The sequence below is a fragment of the Bos indicus x Bos taurus genome, chromosome 7 (assembly GCF_003369695.1).
Source record: "Bos indicus x Bos taurus breed Angus x Brahman F1 hybrid chromosome 7, Bos_hybrid_MaternalHap_v2.0, whole genome shotgun sequence".
Lineage (NCBI taxonomy): Eukaryota > Metazoa > Chordata > Mammalia > Artiodactyla > Bovidae > Bos > Bos indicus x Bos taurus.
This window is the reverse complement of record NC_040082.1, coordinates 59542613-59564433: the sequence shown is the minus strand read 5'-3', so window position 1 is coordinate 59564433 and position 21821 is coordinate 59542613. Positions and strand designations below refer to the sequence as shown.

At 38.3% G+C, this 21821-nt stretch overlaps 1 long non-coding RNA gene, 1 other non-coding gene and 1 pseudogene across 2 annotated transcripts in view; 2 read left to right on the top strand and 1 right to left on the bottom strand.

The window, feature by feature from the left end:
- Window positions 1-9361: 9361 nt before the first annotated feature.
- LOC113895285 overlaps window positions 9362-21821 on the bottom strand; it is a 43251-nt gene continuing 30791 nt past the window's right edge. Inside the window, exon 3 of the long non-coding RNA XR_003511806.1 lies at window positions 9362-10085. This is a non-coding gene — a long non-coding RNA (uncharacterized LOC113895285). The remainder of the gene's footprint in view (window positions 10086-21821) is intronic.
- LOC113896699 lies at window positions 11077-11182 on the top strand. The gene has a single exon (XR_003512078.1). It is a non-coding gene; the product is annotated as a U6 spliceosomal RNA (small nuclear RNA).
- Window positions 12173-12510, top strand: LOC113895284 (annotated as a pseudogene).

Here is a 21821-nt window from a genome sequence, read left to right as displayed (position 1 = left end):
TTTTGTTCGAGTCACAAAACAATCAAAAGCTTGACAGTGCACTCTGTTGGGTGCAATAAAACAGATACTCTCATACATTGCTGTAGGGAATATGGCAAAACTACATGCAAATTAACCCTTTAACATAGCAATCCCATTTGCAGAAATTTATCCTGAAGTCACACCTCTGATAAAAACACACATGAACAAGATTATACATTATAGAATTATTTGTAATTTCAAGATATTGGAAACTCCTTAAATATCTAAGTGAAGGAACTTGTTTGAATAAACAATAGTGCACCCATGCAATGCAGCTGTAAAGAATGAGCAAGATCTACAGAAGAACTGGCATGAAATGATTTCCAGGAGATATTAAATGAAAAAAGCAAAATGCAAAAGAGCACATATAATATGCTATGTTTTGTGTAAGAAAAAAGGGAAAAACAAGAAAATATGTATTATCATCACAAAAAGAAACATATGAAAAATAAACCAAAAAACAACAAAATGTGTTTCCTATAAGGAATAAGGCTGAGGGAAATAAATGGAAAGGAGTCACCCTTCTCTGAGAGTAAATTTTTATATAGCTTTGACTTTTGAAAGCAAGTTAATAGCCTACATACTCAAAAATAAATCAATGAGAGGGGAGGAAAAACTAAAACCAAAAGCCAAGCAAACAAATGAACACAATTTATTTCAAATGAATACCTCAATAACACTAAATGGGAATAAAATTAAAAAAATAACTAATCCAAGGAACTTATGGACACAGTATATCCTAAGCTTTGAAGAGGGGGGGAGAGAGAAAAGTGCAAACAAATCTTGAATTCTTTTTAGTAGGATTGTTAATTATAGTGGTATAGGCAAAGCAATTCTGAAATTATTTTAGATGTAACCTAAGATCGAACAAATTGTTGGGAACCAAGTTTCTCACTGTGGAAGAAGGGATATGTAAGTATAGAATAGGGAAGGCAAGAATCTTGTGGAGATAGGTTAGAATTAGAGAAACTGGTGTGAACTCATTATTACAAACATGAATATGTGTGTATACATGTTTATGTCTGTTCCCTGGATACACACACACACATATACGGGTGAGTATATGTGCGTGCGTACATGCTCAGTTGTGTCCGATTCTTTGCAACCCTATGGACTGTAGCCTGCCAGGCTTTTCTGGAGGTAATTCTCAGGATTTCTCAGGAAGTCCACAGGATTTCCCAGGAAGAATACTTGAGTGGGTTCGCCATGCCCTTCTCCACGGAATCTTCCCGACCCAGGGATCCAATCCATTAGGTGGATCGAACCCACCCAGCACCAAACTAAGTAAACACAATAATGCAGGATCAAGCCCTGCATTAGTAGGTGGATTCTTTACCACTGAGCACTTGGGAAGCCCTGTGTGTATCTATACATGCCTATATTTCCTAGCTCTGGCTGTTCAAAGGGAAAAATAGCCAAAGAAACAAATACAACCAAATAGAAATGAACATGTCTGGTTACCAGACTTTGGCTTCTAATACCATTCCTCACTGAAAGGAACCTGAACTCCTTTGAGAAATGACTGATTCCAGGGCTGGGACAATGTAAGTATTAATATAATTGGAGCATCTTGTTATGCCAGATAGTAAGTGCTAGAAGGTTATGGGAACACTTTGCAAGGACATGGTGGCCAACTTGAAGAGGCTCCCATGGACCAAATTTGGGACAATTTGAGGACCAAACTAAGTAAAAACAATAATGAACTATATAGATCACTGAAAAAAATAGCAATCCATGAGTCCACAATCATGGATAGATGATAGATATCAACAGACAGATAGATAGGAGAGTGTGCTAAGTCACTTCAGTCGTGTCCAACTCTTTGCAACCCCATGGACTGAAGCCCACCAGGCTCCTCTGTTTATGGGATCTTCCCGGCAAAAATACTGGAGTGAGATGCCATTTCCTACTCCAGGATATCTTCCTGACCCAGGGATCGAACTTGGAGATAGATAAATAAATGGGGGAGGAGGGAAATCTCTTGCTTAGAGCAAACTACTGAGGGCCCAAAGTCAACTTATCCATTAGACAAGTGTCTAAATCCCATCATACTTTTAAAGGCCGTTTTTTGTTTCTTTTAAAAGAAACCAAAAGAAAAATAAATGTAATGACAAATCCAGCTTGGATCATATTTTATACCAACACAGTAGTAAAATATATGAAATTAAATTTTTATGGAGTGAGGGACCCATGAAGGTGAAAGAGCATAGGGCTCATGAAAGTCGTAACGCAGCCCTGTGGGAGACAAGTGGTAAATGTGGATAGGGTGCTAGATGGAAAATCATTTGGCAACGTTCATGGTAGATTCAAGCAAGATTCATCAATAGATGCTAAATCCAAGAGAAATTTTTGGTGAAGAATAGGATATTTGCATGGTCTTAAATTATCTCCACCCTCTACTTTTTATTAGTTGCAAGGCAAAAAAATTAAAAGATAATTATACAGTGGAGAAAGTGGGTACCACCTTGACTTCATGGTCAAAATTAATGCGGTATTACCTGTGAGGGACAGATGGACATCATGTGCCTCCAGCTGTAGTATCCCGAGAAGGTTACAACATCATCTATGCGGGATCCCTACTACAAGTATATAATAATCATGAGGAAACATCAGACAAACAGAAAACAAAAGGCGTTCTATTTTTTTTTAAATGGAGGCATGGACAAGTTATATTCTTGAAAAATGTCAATGTCAAAAAAGACAAAGAAAAGCTGGGAAATGTTCCAGATTTAAGGCAGCTGAAGAGACATGGCAGCTAAATACTGTTGCATAAAAACTGACCCTAAAATTGAACCTGTCCTAGGAGGAGAAAAACCTATAAAGAACAGTATTAGATTAATTTTAAAATGTGAAACATAGACCATAAATTAGATAAAAGTATTCCATCAATGTAAATTTATGAAGTTATTATCTATAGAGCAAAGCCTTATTTTGCAGAAATATATGCTGAAGTATTTAAGGGTAAAAACTATGATGTATGTAACTTACCTCAAATGGCTCAGGAAAAAAATTGTCTCCTTAGACAGTAAGGAGATCAAACCAGTCCCTCCTACAGGAAATCAACCTTGAATATCCATTGGAAGGACTGATGCTGAAGCTGAAGCTTCTGAAGAGCCGACTCACCAGAAAAGACCCTGATGCTGGGAAAGGTTGAAGGCAAAAGAAGAGGGCAGCAGAGAATGAGATGGTTGGATAGCATCACTGACTCAATAGAAATGAACTTGGACAAACTCTGGGAGATAGTGAGGGACAGGGAGGCCTGGCGTGTTGCAATCCATAGGACTGCAGAGTCAGACACAACTTAGCGAGTGAACAACAACAACAACATGTGTGTGTGTGGAGAGAATAAATGACAAAGCAAAGGAGATAAAATTACAATAGGTGACTCTTTGTGTAAAGAGTATATGAATGTTCCTTGTACTACTTTAAATTTTGTAACTTCTTATAAGTTTGAAATTATTTCCAAATAAGTTTTTTAAAACTTATAAAATAAAAAACATATAGAGTGTCACATATAGATGTATAACTCATACTGTATGCATAACATTGGCTGGACTTTTCACATTATAGTTTCCCATGTTATTACATAACCTTTTAATCTATCTTTTTAAATGTCTGCATAACATTCTATCAAACTGACACTCTACAGTATACTGGGCCATTTCCTTATTGTTAAACATTTAGACTATATTCAATTTTTCCTGGTTTAAACCATGTTTATAATGGTTAAGCTGAAGAGCTGTAGAACTGTATTACCTATATCCAAGTCTCAGCTCTGTGCTTTACTAGCCATGTAGCTTTTGAGTAAATTACTTATCCTTCTATCCCTCAATTCCCTCAAGTCAGACATAACAGTATTTACATAGATGCTGTGAATATTAGATGATATGCTCATGTAAAGAACTTACAGTGGTGCCTAACATATAATAAGCACTCAACAGATATTAGCTTTTGTGTAATTTTTGTGTATTCAGCTTTTTTTGTTTGGGGAGAAATCTTTTGCAATATTAATAGTTTAATATAAAGGCAATACTGATACTTTGGGATATGGAAAAAGATGCATAATATAGACATGATAATGGCAATATTGTGAACAACACAACCAATCCTTGCTTTCTTTTTTTTTTAAGTGTAAGTGAGTTCATCTAATAAACAAAATCACATCTTTTGCTAATCCTAAAGTATACCACTAGATGGCAGTATAACCAATTAATTGACAGTATTAATTTAAGTACATTTCAAACTCAAATTTACAAATTCCCAAAATAGAAACAGGTTCTTTGAAAAGAAGTGTGGTCACAGCAGACACATTAAATCTATGGCTGGTGAATCAGTTGAGGTACATCTGTCCCAATACCTCACTAGGTGTTAGGTTGGCCAGACATCTCTGAACTGATTTCATCTTTCCTCTGACCCATTTCCACTCAGCTTAAAAACATTTTCCTCTTTCAGGCTTTCCCATCTCAGTAATGGCACTATTACCATCTATCTATGTGCTTAAGGCAGAAACTAAAAGTCACTCTATTTTGGGGTGTGGGACTTTTTGTTATTGATTTTCTAGTTTTGTTATAGTAAAAAAAGAATGTAGTCCATATGATGTCAGTTATTTTGCTATTTCTCTGCAGAAATGGCAGAGACTGGCTTTGCAGTTAAATGTTGTAAGTTTTCCATGTGTACTTAAAAAGAACATGTAATATCTGTTAGGTAAAGGATTCTGACTACATCCATGAAATAAATCTTGCTAGGTGTTGTTCATGTCCTCTGTATCCTTATTAATATGTTGTCTGCTACTTCTGTTCTGTAGGAAATGTAGTTTAAAAAAACAACTTTCCCACTGTAATTTAAAATTTACTTCTTAAAATTCTGTCAATGATATTTTTGCTTTATATCTGTTGAAGATAAATTGTAAGTTCACATATAGATTCAGAATTGCTATATCTCCTTGGTAAGTTATTTTTTATTACTTTTTAAATCAGTTTATTCTTAAAATACTTTCTACCTTAAGGTCTGTTCTGTCTGGCATTAGTATCACTGCACTAGCATTCTTTTGGGAAATATCTGCCCATCATGTATTTTTTCCACTCATTGGCTTTCAACATTTCTATGCCTTTATGTATTCGATGGCTGGATGGCATCACCGACTCGATGCACTTGAGTCTGAGTGAACTCCGGGAATTAGTGATGGACAGGGAGGCCTGGCGTGCTGCGATTCACGGGGTCGCAAAGAGTCGCACACGACTGAGCGACTGAACGGAACTGAACTGAATGGTAAATACGTACAGCCAAATTTTTTTCCTTGTTATCTAATATAAGTAGTTATGATTTTAACTGACAAGATTAATGTATATATGAACTGAACTTAAATTATTGACATATTTGGACTCATTTCTACAATTCTGTGGTGTGTTTTTTATTTATAATGCATTTTAACTCTTTTTGCTCCTTGCATGCCTTTTATTGGATAATTTCAGTTTTATTTATTCCTCTTTCTTTACCTTTATTGATTTACAGCCTTTATATTTCTATCCTTTTGGTAATTATTCTCACATTTTTAACAGGAACATTAGAAAGTCTAAAGTTAATTTATTAAAACTTTATCTCCAATGACTTTTCCTCCTATTCTGCTCACTGTTGCTATCTAGTATTTTAGTTGTAACATCTTCTCAATCTAGACTTTAATATCATGGTTAATGTCATTTACGATAAATGCTTATTTAGATATGTTCACATGTTTAACAATTTTCTTGCTTACCATAACTTCTCGATAAAAACTCTTCAGTAACTTCACATTAGAAGGAATAATATCCAAATCCTTTGCCAACACTTCACATGATCTGGTCCCTGCCTGCTTCCCTAACCTCCTATCTGTCACTCCTCCCCCTTGCTCACTGCCCTCCAGCTATAATCTTTTCTCAGTTTCCAAACATGCTATCATTGAACTCCAATTTTTTCCCATACCTCAAATCCTATGCATGTTCTTCTCCTTCAGTTCAGTATGGTCTCCTTTCTATTCTCCCTATTGCTGGCTCTCTCTCTCATTTTTCTTGGCTTAAATGTTATCTTCTCAAAGAAGTGCTCTTTTGCCACTCTACATGGATTAGGTCCTCCTCATCCCATAATTCTCTGTAACATCCCTGTTTATGTTTCCTCTATGTACTTATCTCAGGTCATAATTACATATTTGAATATATGTTTTCTTGTTTGGTATCTACCTCTCTGATTATATTTGACTGTATAAGAATAGCAGTGGGAGTTTAAAAAAATGTAAATGTGAATGAGAATTATTTCAAAAGAAGGACTGAACATTTTTCAGATCAAATTAGATGAGAGGGCAAATAGAAGGAGATGTTAAATGTAATTAGGTTTCCCTTTTGGAAGACTATAAGATAGAGATACCACTTGACAGAAATAGAATAATTGGGAGAATAATTCAATTTGAATGAAATTGAGGAGGGAGAAAATTACTTCTGCTTAGAAATATATATTAAGGCTAAAACAACAGTGGGGCATCTCTGTGAAGATATCACATAGACAATCTGAATTATGGTAGTAGAACATAGGTATGAGGTCAGAAATGGAGACATAGTTTTGGGAGTAACTTACATCTTTTTCATCACTTATCAATTTAGTATTCAACTTCTCCTTGAGCCATTCTAAACCTTCTGCTTTATATTATTCAATAAGCATTTTTCCTGGCTCTGTGCTAAATATAAGGACACAATAATTAACTAAGATGGATGCTATTTCTGCTGTCAGAGTCTACAGCACAAAAGGGGAGAAACGATTAAATAAGCAATTGCAATAGAGTATGATACACTACATGCCACAGGGATTCGATAAGCATGTTATTAGGAACTCATAACAGGAAAAGTTAACCTAGTCTTGGGGTCAGGGAAGGTTTTCTGGGGGCGGGGAAGTGATGCTTTACTGAAATGCAAAGGATAATAAGGAGTTACTCAGGAAAAAAAGGAAAGAGGGAGGCTCCGTATGTGAAGGAAACATGTATGCAAATCTTGAAAGCAAGAAAAACCGTGCAGCTCAAGTATTCCTACTTTCGCCCAGAAACTATTCTCTACCCAGCCATTTAAATTTGTTTTTCAAGTTCATTGAGATATAATTTATATATAGTAAAATTCATCCTTTTGTGATACAAGGTTCTATGAATTTTGGCAAACTTGTGCTGTCATGTAACAATTGTGACAATCAAGATATATCATATTTCTATCACCCTGAAAAGTTCTGTCACACTTCTTTGTACCTCCCCTACCTCAGCCCCCTTGCCACTGCTGATTGCATTTCGATCCCTATAGTTTCCCTTTTCCCAAACGTTGTATAAATGGAATCATACAATATGTAGTCTTTCGAATCTGGCTTCTTTCTCTGAGTGTAATAATGGTGCTGCATGTATCAGTAGTTTGTTCCTTTTTTATTACTGAACTGAATCCATTGTAGAGGTGTACCACAATCTGTTTCATCTTAATGGACATTTGGCATGTTTCCAGCTTTTGTAAACTATGGACAAAACTGCTATAAACATCTCCTCAGAGGTTTTTTAATGAAGTATAATTGGTTCACAATATTGTGTTAGTTTCAGGTATATAGAAAAGTGATTCAGCTATATATATATTATATATATATATTTCAGATTCCCATAGAGTTTTTTCTGTGGATGTAAGTTTTCATTTGTTTTGAATAAATACCTCGGAATGGGACTGTTATAACATAGAATATATGCATGTTTATCTTTATAGGAAATTACCAGAGTGGCTGCACCATTTTGCATTCCCAAAACCAATGTACGAGAGTTCCAGTTATTTTGCATCCCTACCAGCATTTGACATCAGTTGTTCATTTATTTTTTAAGCCATTCTACTAAGTATGTAGTGATGTCTCATTGTCATTTTAGTTTGCAGTTTCCTAATGACTAATTGTCTCGAGCATCTTTTCAGGTACTTGTTTGCCATCTGTGTATCTTCTCCTGTAAAGTGTCTGTTTAAATCTGCTGCCCATTTTTTTTCTTTTTTGGATTGTTTTCTTATTATTGAGTTTAGTGAGTCTTTTACGTATTCAGTTTACCAATACTTTATCAGATCTGCAATTTGCAAATGCTTCTTCCTACTGTGTGCCTTGTCTTCTCGTTTTCTTAGACTGTCTTTTAAAGAGCAGAATTTTGTCTCTCTTATAAAGTCTAATTTATTAATTTCCTCATTTCTACCCAGTATTTTAATCCCATTCCTTTCTAGAACAATCTTTTTCTGCCTACCATCATGCAGAAGTCTCCCACTTTTTGCAAAAATCTCCATTTACTTCCCTGGTGGTTCAGACGGTAAAGTGTCTGCCTACAATGCGGGAGACCTGGGTTCAGTCCCTGGGTCTGGAAGATCTCCTGGAGAAGGAAATGGCAAAGCACTCCAGTATTCTTGCCTGGAAAATCCCATGGATGGAGGAGCCTGGGAAGCTACAGTCCATGGGGTCACAAAGAGTTGGACACGACTGAGCGACTTCACTTCACTTCCCATTATCGTCCATCCCCCATCATCACTATCCTTTTTCTCCTTCATTCCCCTGCCAAATATTTGGGATGTATGTTCTCTACAATGCTCCATTTACTTACCACTTAGTCATTCCTGAAAATCCCTGAAAATTTGCTTCCATCCACACCACACTACCAGAGCTAACCTCTGGATGTCACCAAAAAGCCTCTTACATGTCGATTCCAATTTCTAGACCCTAATTCTCTACTTTCTTTTAGCTTAACCCTTCCTTCCAAAAATTAATTTTTAACCTCTTACTTTCAACATTCCCAAAAAGTCAATCTAAGTTTGTATAGTAGAGGGCTTCGCATGTGGCTCAGCTGGTGAAGAATCTTCCTGCAAAGCGGGAAACCTGGGTTCAATCCCTGGCTTGGGGAGATCCCTTGGAGAAGGGAAAGGTTACCCACTTCAGTATTCTGGCCTGGAGAATTCCATGGACTGTATAGTCCATGGGGTCACAAAGAGTCGGATATGACTAAGCAACTTTCACAATCACTTTTCATAGTAGCCCCTTAGGGGTTAATTCAGTTGTGGAATGCCATATAAACAAGAATTTCTTTACTGAATAAATTCAACTTTTTTTTGTCCTGAATTCAGACAGAAGCAGTAAATATACAATAGGTGTTACATTATTTACAGGTAATTAATTCTCTTAAATGAGTTGACAATCACCACTTGTGTTTTTCAATGACTTCATTGTTTTTTTAAAAATCTATACTCCCAATAACATAAATTTCAGCGCAACCTATGACTGATTTTTTTAAAATAAATTCTGAATTTAGAGTCCACATGAGTGAAATTTGACTCTAGCTATTTTATTATATTATAATATATATGTTCATTTATATTCTGTATTTGGAAGAAATACAATCCAGGAACAATCTCCAAGCACAGGGAGAGAAGTAGTTATAAAATTGTAAAGTTTGTTTCCAATATTTATTAGGTAGACAAGCTGAAATACAGTAAAATAATTTTCCCCCCAAAGTCAAGTCATAAACAGGCAGTGCAAAGAAGTTTCGGTTTTGGTTTTACCTCATTGGAACCATAAATAGCAATCAGTTTATTTCTCTCAGGTATTCCCCTAACCACCATTCTTTTCCTTTCCATTTGCCTTCTCTTCCTTTTTTATTTCCTCTAATTAGCATAATGACGAGACAATATGACTAAATTAAGTCATTCCATTTCTCTCCACTCTAGGTCAAGGTAACTACTTCTGGTTACCCTATTTTCTGCTGGCTTCCTTTTACCTGCTGAACAGTCTGCTTTCAGATGGACAGCTCCTGCTTTATTCTTGGACAGAGCAAAGGCTGAAATTTTCCTGAAGCTGATTTGTGTCATAAGGCCAGGCTCAGGAAATCAGTGGTCTGAGGTCTTGTATGTTTGTAGCGTGAGAATATCAATACACTCTGAGCATACTGGGCGGGAGCATCATATAGTGGACACAACTTTGGTGTTAGAAAGATCTCAATTCAAATTAATCTTGACTGGTCAATAAAGTCAATAGATCCTCTGGAGCGTATTTCTTCATCTCTGAAAGACAGATTAATAATATTCACTTTAACTTCCTGTTAAAGAATCTGATACTTAGTAAGCACTCAATACAATTTGGTCCCTTCTTCTCCTCTTCAAGTTCTTTTAATTGAAAATGACTTTTTAAAATGTCATCCTTTCATGGTCCATTGATGCAAGGCCAATCCTTTGGCCCTTTCCATAGGATACACTGACGTGATAGGGAGATGAGGGGATATACTGTCTCCTGAATAGATTTGTGTTTTAAGGACTTTCAGGAAAGGAATTTTGATGTAGCAAGGGCAGTGCTAGTGGCAATTTCAATGTTATGTTCTGGGAAGTCTAAAAGTTCTATGAGGTTCTCTGAAAACATGAAAATAGGAAACATTTCATTTCTGCCTGCTCTATGATCTATAAACACCACCTAACAATATACATTGGTCATCAGCATTCAATTGTACTACTTGACATAGAAAGAGCTTAACAGGTTTCTATGAAGATCGCATAGGAAATACAAGTCTATAAAGTTCAAAGCACCTTATAGATCTTTATTTTGTCCTGAAATATTGTGCATTTATTATATGAAATAAAATACACACTAACATTAATTTGAAATTCTTTTTTGTCATATTAAGAGTACACATGATCTTTGACTTGAGCGACTTCACTTTCATCTTTCAATTAATTATACTTCTAGGAATCTGTCCTAGAATATACTCATATGTGTGTACAAATATGCATGCAGAACCATATTTACTGCAGAGTGTTTGTACCAACAAAGAGTAGTAAGAATTACTTAAGTATTATAGAATAGTCATATAATAGAATACTATGAATCCATTAAATGATAAACAATTATTAATCAGATAGCAACTACATGCTCAGAACCTTATTGAATGCTGAAGGAGAATAAAAAGAACTATATGTCATGATTTTTATCCTGGAGGAGTTTATGACTTGGTTGAGAAGGGTCCAAGATGCACAGATCCCCAGCTTAAAATTGTATGTCTTCGTGCTCACTTCAGCAGCATATATACTAAAATTGAAAGGCTACAGAGATTAGCATGGCCCCCCCGGGCAAGGATGACATGCAAATTCATGAAGTGTTCCATATTTTTTAAAAAATAGAAGAATAAAATGAAAAAAAAAATGTCTGCCACATGAGTCAACTTTTTGGTTTGTGTTCTTGAAGAAGAATCTTCTGGACCAGAGGATGGCAAACTACAGCCCATCAGCCAAATCCAACTCCTTGCCTATTTTTGTAAATAAAATTTAATTAGAACACAGACATGCCCATTCATTTATCTATTGTCTAGTTTACTTTCCTTTTTTAAAAAAATGCTTATTTATTTATCTGGGTGCAGCGAAGTGCCGGGTCTTAGTTTTGGCACTGGGGATCTTGAATCTTTGTTGCAGCACGAGGGATTTTGAGTGGTGGCATGTGAACTCTTAATTGTGGCATGTGAGATCTAGTTCTCCAACCAGAGATGGAACCCAGGCCCCCTGCATCGGGAGCGTGGAGTCTTAGCCACTGGACCACCAGAGAAAGTCCCTAGGCTACTTTCCTTATACAGAGCTGAACAGTTGTAACAAAGATCTTATACCCCACAAAGCCAAAAATATTTACTAACTGGTCCTTTACAGGAAAAGTTTAATCCTCTTGTAGGCCTTAAAAAAAACACAACTCCTTAAAAAAGGGGTTGGTGGTGCCCTGTGACTACCTAGAGGGATGGGGGGTAATTGGAGATAGGTTCAAGAGGGAGGGGACATATGTGTACTTATAGTTGATTCACGTTATTGTATGGCAGAAACCAACGCAACACTGTAAAGCAATTATCCTCCAATTAAAAATAAAAAAAAGTCCAAGATTCACAGGAAAAAAAATGGATTGGAATTAAGGATGGTGGTTTGAAAATATGTCCTTAAATTCTTTTATATGTTTTCCTTTACTAGATGAAGCTGAATCCCTGGGGCACCCATGTGTGGGCAATTTGTGCTTGCTGGTGGTGGCCACGTTGCTTTCTGATAGAGGTGTGGAATTGGTGGCTGTGGCCTCTGGCTGGAATGAACCACAGTCTCTGAGGAAGCAGGGGAGCTGAGCTGGAACTATGGCCAATATAGTGGTAGCAGTTAGACTGACCATTGTGCAGGTTGTTATGTTTTGCAAGCCGTGAGGCATATGGACTCTCAAGTAAAACAGATTTTTCACAGTCTATCCAAGTCTGCCTTTACTAGTGACCATTACAGAGATGAGTTTGAATGCAAAGTGACAAAATGGGAAGCAGCATTAATACTAGGTTTAAGTCCTACTGCCAATAAAGAAAAAATAAGAGATGCTCATCAATGAATTGTGCATTTAAATCACCCAGACAAGACAGGATCTCCTTAGATAGCAGTCAAAATCAATGAAACTAAAGATTTACTAGAAACTCAAGCTAGAAAATGAAGTAAATGTATGATGAATTTTAAGTTCTTATTCATTTGTGTACATGGGTACCAGCTTTTTATCATAAAATACCTCAAAGCTCCAAAAAATAAATAACTAAAAATAAAAGATGAAGCTTAATTTTCTTCTGAGTATGGACTGAACTTAGTAACTTCCTTCTAATAAATAGAATAATATGCAAATAAGGGTGTGTGAATCCTGACACTAGACCATAAAAGATGTTACAGTCTTCTCCTTGCCCTCAGATCACTTGCTGGAAGAAAGTTGATTGCTATGTTGTGAGGACACTCAAGTAACCCTGTGCAGAGGTCCACGTGGTAAGGAACTGATACCTCCTGCCAGCAACTAGCAAGGAACCGGGCCTTCTACTAATGGCCACGTGAGGAAACCCTCTTGGAAGCTCCAGCCTTCGGCTCCAGTCAAGCCTTCAGATTGCTGGAGTCTTGGCTGATGTCTTAACTGCAACTTCATGAGAAACCCTGACATAGAACCACCCTGTTAAAGCCACTCCTGTATTCTTGACCCACAGATAACTGGGAAATAATATCTCTTGCCTTAACCTGCTGAATTTTGGGGTAATTTGTTATTTGACAATAAATAATTAATACAAACTGAAGGCTATAGATGCTCTAGAGCAGCGGGTCTGCAAACTCTCTGGAAGGGCGAGACAGTCAATATTTTAGGCTTTTGAACCATCTGGTCTCCATGGCAACTACCCCACTCTGCTGTTATAGCAGGAGGGCAGCCACACACAATAGGTAAACAAATGTGCGTGGCTGTGTTCCAATAAAACTTTATTTACAAACACAGGCATCAGGGTTGTGGGCCATAGTTTGCCAGCCTCTGCTCTAGAGAATCAAATTTTAATGACATTAAGCAATGATTAGAAAGGAGTTGTAGAAGCTGGGGAATTTCTCAGCTGAAGGCTGCAAAACCAACTACCAAGGAAACCCCTGATTAGAAAAGGGTATGTGCACAATATGGTCACAATTCTTTTTTTATCTTACCCTGTAAGTTTTTGCCAAGAGAAGAAAAATAAAATAATCGGAAGGGTGATGAGATTTTTTTTTCCCCCTAAGAAATTCTAGAATGAGGACTGAGCACCCACTAGGGAAGAGAATAAGAAAACTGAAAATAGGAGGAAACTGCTCTTATGGTCTTTTTGCCAAGCTGCTAAGACCTGTGAGCACCAGTGCCAAGGCTAGTGTTTTAAACACGCAAAGCAAGTTTGTTAATGATGGAAGATTATCTTTCATTAACACCTGGAAATAGGACAAGGAACTAAAATGTAGTTACTGTTAGTGGAAATTAAAAAGGGACCCAGACTTTACTTAAGTTTATTTTATACCATTTTGCTCCAAGTATATCACATTTTCTTCGTGGTCCTTAGGACAGGTCTGTAAACTTAGTAAACATAATATTATGAAAAAAAAAAAAACTCATAACTTACTGGAATGATATGCTACCACATGTCTGTTAGAAGAAAGCCTGACTGGATCTTACCACCATAGTCAGAAGTCACTATTTTTAGTGGCAACTCCTCAAACTGCAGGGTCACCATGCAGTCATGCAATCCCAAACTATTATCATCACAGCTAAGATTTACTGAATTCCTACTAAACACCGGGTACTGGGCAAAGCACATTATCTGCATTATTTCATTTAATCCTTTCAATAACCCTAAGGGGTTAGGTTTAGCATTATCCTCATGCTACAGATGAGAGAAAAAAAACAACTGAGTGCAGTAACTTACACAAAGTCACTCAGTAATAAGTGGCAGAGTTAGAGTTTGAACCTGGCAAGTCAACCTATGGAGCCCACAGCCTTGATCTACCTCTGCTGCAAACCCTGAGGAGAAAAGTTTAAGTGCAATATTGTGTGATAACTATGACCTCACATTTTCTTTCAAAGATGATCAGTTTGATTGGGTAAAGAGAATTCAAATGAGTTAAACAATTGAAAAACACTCTGACAAAACACAATAGTAATAATCATTCATTGCTTTTGGTAGAATAGACTCTAATGGGGGGTTGGTTTCTAAATCAACAAGTAAGGAAAAAACTAAACATAGACAAACTACTCCAAAATGCCTTAAAATTGCTCATGAAGTACATTTCGATAGACACAGCTTTGTAAGGAAATGATAGATTCACCTCTCCCTTCCCGTGCTCCCTCTGGGGCGTATCCACATTTAGAATGGCTGAGCTTTACCTTCAAAATGTAAATTTTCTCTCCTCTCTCTTCTTTCCTCCTTTCTTTCATTGTGCGTATTTTAATGTACATAATTTTAAAATATGTATGATGTTACTCCAGGCTTCCCAGATGGCTCTAGTAGTAAAGAACCCATCTGTCAATGCAGGAGACATAAGAGATACGAGTTCAATCCCTTTGTTGGGAAGATCCCCTGGAGGAGGGCATGGCAACCCACTCTAGTATTCTTGCCTGAAGAATCCCATGGACAGAGGAGCTCGGCAGGCTACATAGAGTCCACAGGATTATAAAGATTCGGACACAACTGAAGCGACTTAGCTTCAGTTACTCTATTGTAATTAGAGTATGATGTCAGTCTATTGTACAAACCTAGAATGGAATATAAATGTGAAGGCCACCCGAAGTAAAGAAAAGTAATAATTTTTCTTTTATAAACACAGTATCTCAAGGATAGTCTAACATGCCGGTGTCATGGCATATACACACTGTCCACTCTTCTAAGAAAATCATCTTAGTCTACCCTGGGCATGGACATGATTCAAGCACAAGCAAATTTCTCACAAGCAGAGCAAATTTCTCTTTCATCCTAGTTGTCTAAAATTAGTACAAGAATTGAGGTGCTTTTTGAGATGACAGAACTTGGAAAGCTGAGACCAAGAAATTTAGGAGATGGTACTTGGAAAAAGAAACATGAAGCAAACAAGAGGAGAGAAAAGGACAATCAAGAATGCTCTGCCAGGGAACTCATTTCAAAGAAAGAAGGCAAAGAGGGTAGGTAGAGTGAGAAAAAGCTCTCTGCAAAATCCAGCACATCCTGCATATTCCCAGGTCTCATTATATTGAGCCAAGTCCAGAAAGGAGCTTATTTGCAAACAATTGTCATAAAGTTTAAAAAGAAGAGGAGGGATTGAAACAAGGCTATAACTAGAGCAGGGTGAGTGATACTAAAAGATGATGCTGTGAAAGTGCTGCACTCAATATGCCAGCAAATTTGGAAAACTCAGCAGTGACCACAGGACTGGAAAAGGTCAGTTTTCATTCCAATCCCAAAGAAAGGCAATGCCAAAGAATGCTCCAACTGCCGCACAGTTGCACTCATCTCACACACTAGTAAAGTAATGCTCAAAATTCTCCAATTCAGGCTTCACCAGTATGTGAACTGTGAACTTCCAGATGTTCAAGCTGAGTTTAGAAAAGGCAGAGGAACCAGAGATAAAATTGCCAACATCCGATGGATCATTGAAAAAGCAAGGGAGTTCCAGAAAAACATCTATTTCTGCTTTATTGACTATGCCAAAGCCTTTGATTGTGTGGACCACAACAAACAGTGGAAAATTTTGAAGAGATGGGAATACCAGACCTCCTGACCTGCCTCTTGAGAAATCTGTGTGCAGATCAGAAAGAACAATGGACTGGTTCCAAATAGGAAAAGGAGTGTGTCAAGGCTGTATATTGTCATCCTGCTTATTTAACTTATATGCAGAGTACATCATGAGAAATTCTGGGTGGATGAAGCACAAGCTGGAATCAAGATTGCCAGGAGAAATATCAATAACCTCAGATATGCAGATGACACCACCCTTATGGCAGAAAGTGAAGAACTAAAGAGCCTCTTGATAAAAGTGAAAGAGGAGAGTGAAAAAGTTGGCTTAAAGCTCAACATTCAGAAAACTAAGATCATGGCATCTGGTCCCATCACTTCATGGCAAATAGATCAGGAAACAGTGGAAACAGTGAGGGACTTTATTTTGGGGGAGCTCCAAAATCACTGCAGATGGTGACTGCAGCCATGAAATTAAAAGACACTTGCTCCTTGGAAGAAAAGTTATGACCAACCTAGACAGCATATTCAAAATCAGAGACATTACTTTGCAACAAAGGTCCATCTGGTCAAAGCTATGGTTTTTCCAGTAGTCATGTATGGATGTGAGAGTTGGACGATAAGGAAAGCTGAGGGCTGAAGAATTGATGCTTTTGAACTCTGGTGTTGGAGAAGACTCTTGAGAGTCCCTTGGACTGCAAGGAGTCCACCCTAAAGGAAATCAATCCTGAATATTCATTGTAAGGACTGATGCTGAAGCTGAAACTCCAATACTTTGGCCACCTGATGTGAAGAACTGACTCATTTGAAAAGACCCTGTTGCTGGGAAAGATAGAAGGCAGGAGAAGAAGGAGACAACAGAGGATGAGATGGTTGGATGGCATCACTGACTCAGTAGACATGAGTTTGAGTAAACTCTGGTAGTTGGCGATAGACAGGGACGCCTGGCGTGCTGCAGTCCATGGGGTTGCAAACAGTCAGACATGACTGAGCAACTGAACTGACTGACTGACACTTGCCTTGAGCACCAGATTTAAGAGGTGCCAAAAAACTCAATCATGAAGATAAATAATACTTTAATTCAATAGTCTAAAAAATCAAATTGGCAAGCTACAACTAGACACCTGCTTTGCCAATAAAGTTTTATTGGAACCAAGGTCAGTTTCAGGGTGATGTTATTCAGTTACTCACCCATGTCTGATTCTTTGTGACCCAATGGACTACAGCACACCAGGCTTCCTTGTCCTTCACTATCTTGTGGAGTTTCCTCAGATTCATGTCCACTGAGTCAGTAATGCTATCTAACCATCTCATCCTCTTCTCCTTTTGCCAGCATCAGGGTCTTTTCCAATGAGTCAGTTCTTCGCATCAGGTGGCCAAAATATTGGAGTTTTCAGCTTCAGCATCAGTCCTCCCAATACATATTCAGGGTTTATTTCCTTTAGGATTGACTGGGTTGATCTCCTTTCCATCCAAGGGACTCTCAAGAGTCTTCTCTAGCACCATGATTCAAAAGCATCAATTCTTTGGCGCTCAGCCTTCTTTATAATCCAACTCTCACTTACATACATGACTAGTGGATAAACCGTAGCTTTGACTATATGGACTTTGTCAGCAAAGTGATGTCTCTGCTTTTTAATACACTGTCTAGGTTTTTCATAGCTTTTCTTCTGAAGAGCAAGCATCTTTTGATTTCATGACTATAGTCACAGTCCACAGTGATTTTGGAGCCTGTTTCCCCTTCTATTTGCCATGAAGTGATGGGACTAGATGCCATGATCTTAGTTTTTGAATGTTGAGCTTTAAGCCAGCTTTTTTACTCCCCTTTTTCATCCTCATGAAGGGGCTCTTTAGTTCCTATTAACTTTCTGCCGTTCAGTTCAGTTCAGTTCAATTACTCAGTCATGTCTGACTCTTTGCAATCCCATGAATCGCAGCACGCCAGGCCTCCTTGTCCATCACCAACTCCTGGAGTTCACTCAGACTCACGTCCATTGAGTCAGTGATGCCATCCAGCCATCTCATCCTCTGTCGTCCCCTTCTCCTCCTGCCCCCAATCCCTCCCAGCATCAGAGTCTTTTCCAATGAGTCAACTCTTCACATGAGGTGGCCAAAGTACTGGAGTTTCAGCTTTAGCATCATTCCTTCCAAAGAAATCCCAGGGCTGATCTCCTTCAGAATGGACTGGTTGGATCTCCTTGCAGTCCAAGGGACTCTCAAGAGTCTTCTCCAACACCACAGTTTGAAAGCATCAATTCTTCGGCGCTCAGTTTTCTTCACAGTCCAACTCTCATTGGTATCATCTGCATATCTGAGGTTGTTGGTATTTCTCCTGGCAGTCCTGATTCCATCTTGTGATTCATCCAGCCCGGCATTTTGCATGATGTACTCTTAACTCAGTTGGTAAAGAATCTGCCTGCAATGCAGGAGACCCCAGTTCGATTCCTGGGTCAGGAAGATCTGCTGGAGAAGGGATAGGCTACCCACTCCAGTATTCTTGCACTTCTTTTGTGGCTCAGCTGGTAAAGAATCTGCCTGCAGCACGGGAGACCTGGGTTTAATCCCTGGGTTGGGAAGATCCCCTGGAGAAGGGAAAGGCTACCCAATCCAGTATTCTGGCCGAGAGAATTTCATGGACTGTATAGTCCATGGGGTTGCAGAGAGTCGGACACGACTGAGCGACTTTCACTTTCACTTTCACTCTGTATATAAGTTAAATAAACAGGGTGACCATATACAGCCTTGACATACTCCTTTCCCAATTTTGAACCAGTCTGTTGTTTCATGTCCAGTTCTAAATGTTGTTTCTTGACCCGCATACATGTTTCTCAGGAGACAGGTAAGGTGGTCTGGTGTTCCCATCTCTTGAAGAACTTTCTAGTTTGTTGTGATTCATAGTCAAAGGCTTCAGCATAGTTGATGAAGCAGAAGTAGATTTTTTCTGGAAATCCCTTGGTTTCTCTCTGATTCAATGAATGTTGACAACTTGATCTCTGGTTCCTCTGCCTTTTCTAAATCCAGCTTGAACATCTGGAAGTTCATGTACTGCTGAAGCCTAGCTTGAATGATTTTGAGCATTACCTTACTAGCATGCAAAATGAGCAGATTTATCCGGTAGTTTGAACATTCTTTGGCACTGCCCTTCTTTGGGATTGGAATTAAAACTGATCTTTTTCAGTCCTGTGGCCACTGCTGAGTTTCCCAAATTTGCTGACATATTGAGTGCAGCACTTTCACAGCATCATCTTTTAGGATTTGAAATAACTCAGCTGGAATCCCATTACCTCTGCTAGCTTTATTAGTAGGTAGTAAAGCTTCTTATGGACCACTTGACTTCACACTCCAGGATATCTGGCTCTATGTAAGTGATTACACATCATGGTTTTCCCAGTCATTGAGACCTTTTTTATACAGTTCTTCTGTGTGTTCTTGCCACTTCTTAATCTCTTCTGCCTCTGTTCAGTTCAGTTCAGTCACTCGGTCGTGTCCAACTCCTTAAGACCCCATGGACTGCAGCTCAGCAGGCTTCCCTGTCCATCACCAACCCCCGAAGCTTGCTCAAACTCATGTCCATCAAGTCGGTGAAGCCATCCAACCATCTTATCCTCTGTCATCCCCTTCTCATCCCACCTTCAATCTTTCCCAGCATCAGGATCTTTTCCAATGAGTCGGCTCCTCACACCTGATGTGAAGAGCAGGAGGCCAAAGGATTGGAGCATCAGCTTTAGCATCAGTCTTTCCAATGAATATTCAGGATTGATTTCCTTTAGGATTGACTGGTTGGATCTCCTTGCAGTCCAAGGGACTCTCAAGAGTCTTCTTCAAACCACAGTTCAAAAGCATCAATTCTTCTGTGCTCAGCTTTCTTTATGGTCCAACTCTGACATTTATACATGACTACTGGAAAAACCATAGCTTTGACTAGACAGACCTTTGTCGGCAAAGTAATATCTCTGCTTTTTAATATTCTGTCTAGGTTTGTCATAGTTTTTCTTCCAAGGAGCAATTGCCTTTTAATTTCATGGCTGCAGTCACCATCTGCAGTGATTTTGGAGCCCAAGAAAAGAAAGTCTGTCACTGTTTCCATTGTTTCCCCATCTATTTGCCATGAAGTGATGGGACCGGATGTTAGGTCTGCGTCTGTTAGGTCTTATGTTTCTGTCCTTTATCATGCCCATCAGGATGATTGAGGCAAGGTCACAAAACTGCTCAATAGCATTCTGTCTTCATTTAAAAACTGGAATTTTGTTCAACATAGATATTTTGCATTAATTTTGAATTTTAAAAAATACTACACTAAAACATTGTTTATTTTGATTACTGATTTTGGGGACTCCTCTTATATGTTTTGCCTTACTGCACCCTAGTCTTGGCTTGGGTTTAAAAAGAGAGAGGAAGGAGGCAGTAAGAGATAGTCAGTGGTTTAAAGACATATGCAGGGATTTGGGGTCAAGACTTAAAGCAGAAAAGTTGGAGACTCCATTTTATCCTGCTGTGTGCATTCTGTGCCTTGGGCGCCCTCACGCCAGTGAAGGCCGTTCTTTCATTGAGCTCCTTCTCTTGCCTTGGCAGCTGCACTCACTTTTATATGCAGGTTCTGGAATGCTGGGAGCTGTATGGCAGCCAACATCTCTCCTCTCTCTTCTCAAACATGACGTTCTCTGTAATTCTCTTACAGACACCTCTTTCCTTAGCCCTTCTCACCCAGGGAGCCTGATCAAGGAATCTAAGAACTAAGCCTCATTTGCCTTCTCTGGGTATGCAAGTGAATTTGCATATATCTTGTGTCCATTTGCATTCCCCTCACATGGGGCATTTAGAATAAAAACAACATTCATGAATCAAAATGAAGCTTGTTCCATTCTTTCTCTGTCAAAGTATGGCGTAAGTAAAAGGATACTGCAGTGTGAGAAAAGGGCTGAAATTATATTTGCCAGGGTTATGTGTAGTTTTAAAAGCAATTCAATTTGGTGGCATTTACCACCATAAAATTGGGGTTTAATATTTATAGGTTTAGCCCAGGAGAATACAATCATTCAAGACCGAAATGGCCACCCTCTTCCTCTACCATTCTTGTAGAAATTTGAGCTAAAGGCCCCTAAAAGCTGAAACTGCCCTCTTTTCCTCCCCCTGGTCACTGCTTAATGGGTGGGAAGCCTGATGGTTCCAGTCGGTTGACTTCTTCATTTGAGATGAAATGTATGAAGACCAACTAAAAAGGAGAAAAGGAAGAAGGAGTGATGCTCCTTTATCTTTCCTCAGCCTCTTTGGAAACTTAAAGAACTAGGGAAAAGAAAAAAGTAGCTTGATATGAACACTGCACAGAATTTCATCTAAAGAAACAAACCAGTGAACAGAGGGCTACTGGTCTCAAAATGAGAGGGAACCCCAAATAGTGAAAACTGACATGATAAACAAGGATAAATTCATTACAGAGTTGTTGTTAGAACTGTTAAGTAAGAATATGTCAATGAGCTTTCAGCACTAAGAGTAAAAGCACCTAGCTAAATGGTGGAGTTTTGCAATCAGTGTGACAGATAGATAGTTCAGTGAAGAAGGATGACTCAAACCTTCACAGCTCAAGAAAAATCCACTTAGTGCATTTCACCTCCTTATTGTATAATACTCAGTTTTTGAAGCAACTTTCTGGTCATTGGATGATTCATAACCAAGAGAAGGGGTATTTTGGAGAATGGATTTCTAGTTTCAAACAGATATACCTCTTACTATAACTTTCCAAATTGGCATCCTAGTTTGTAATTCAGAGTTTTATAAATTT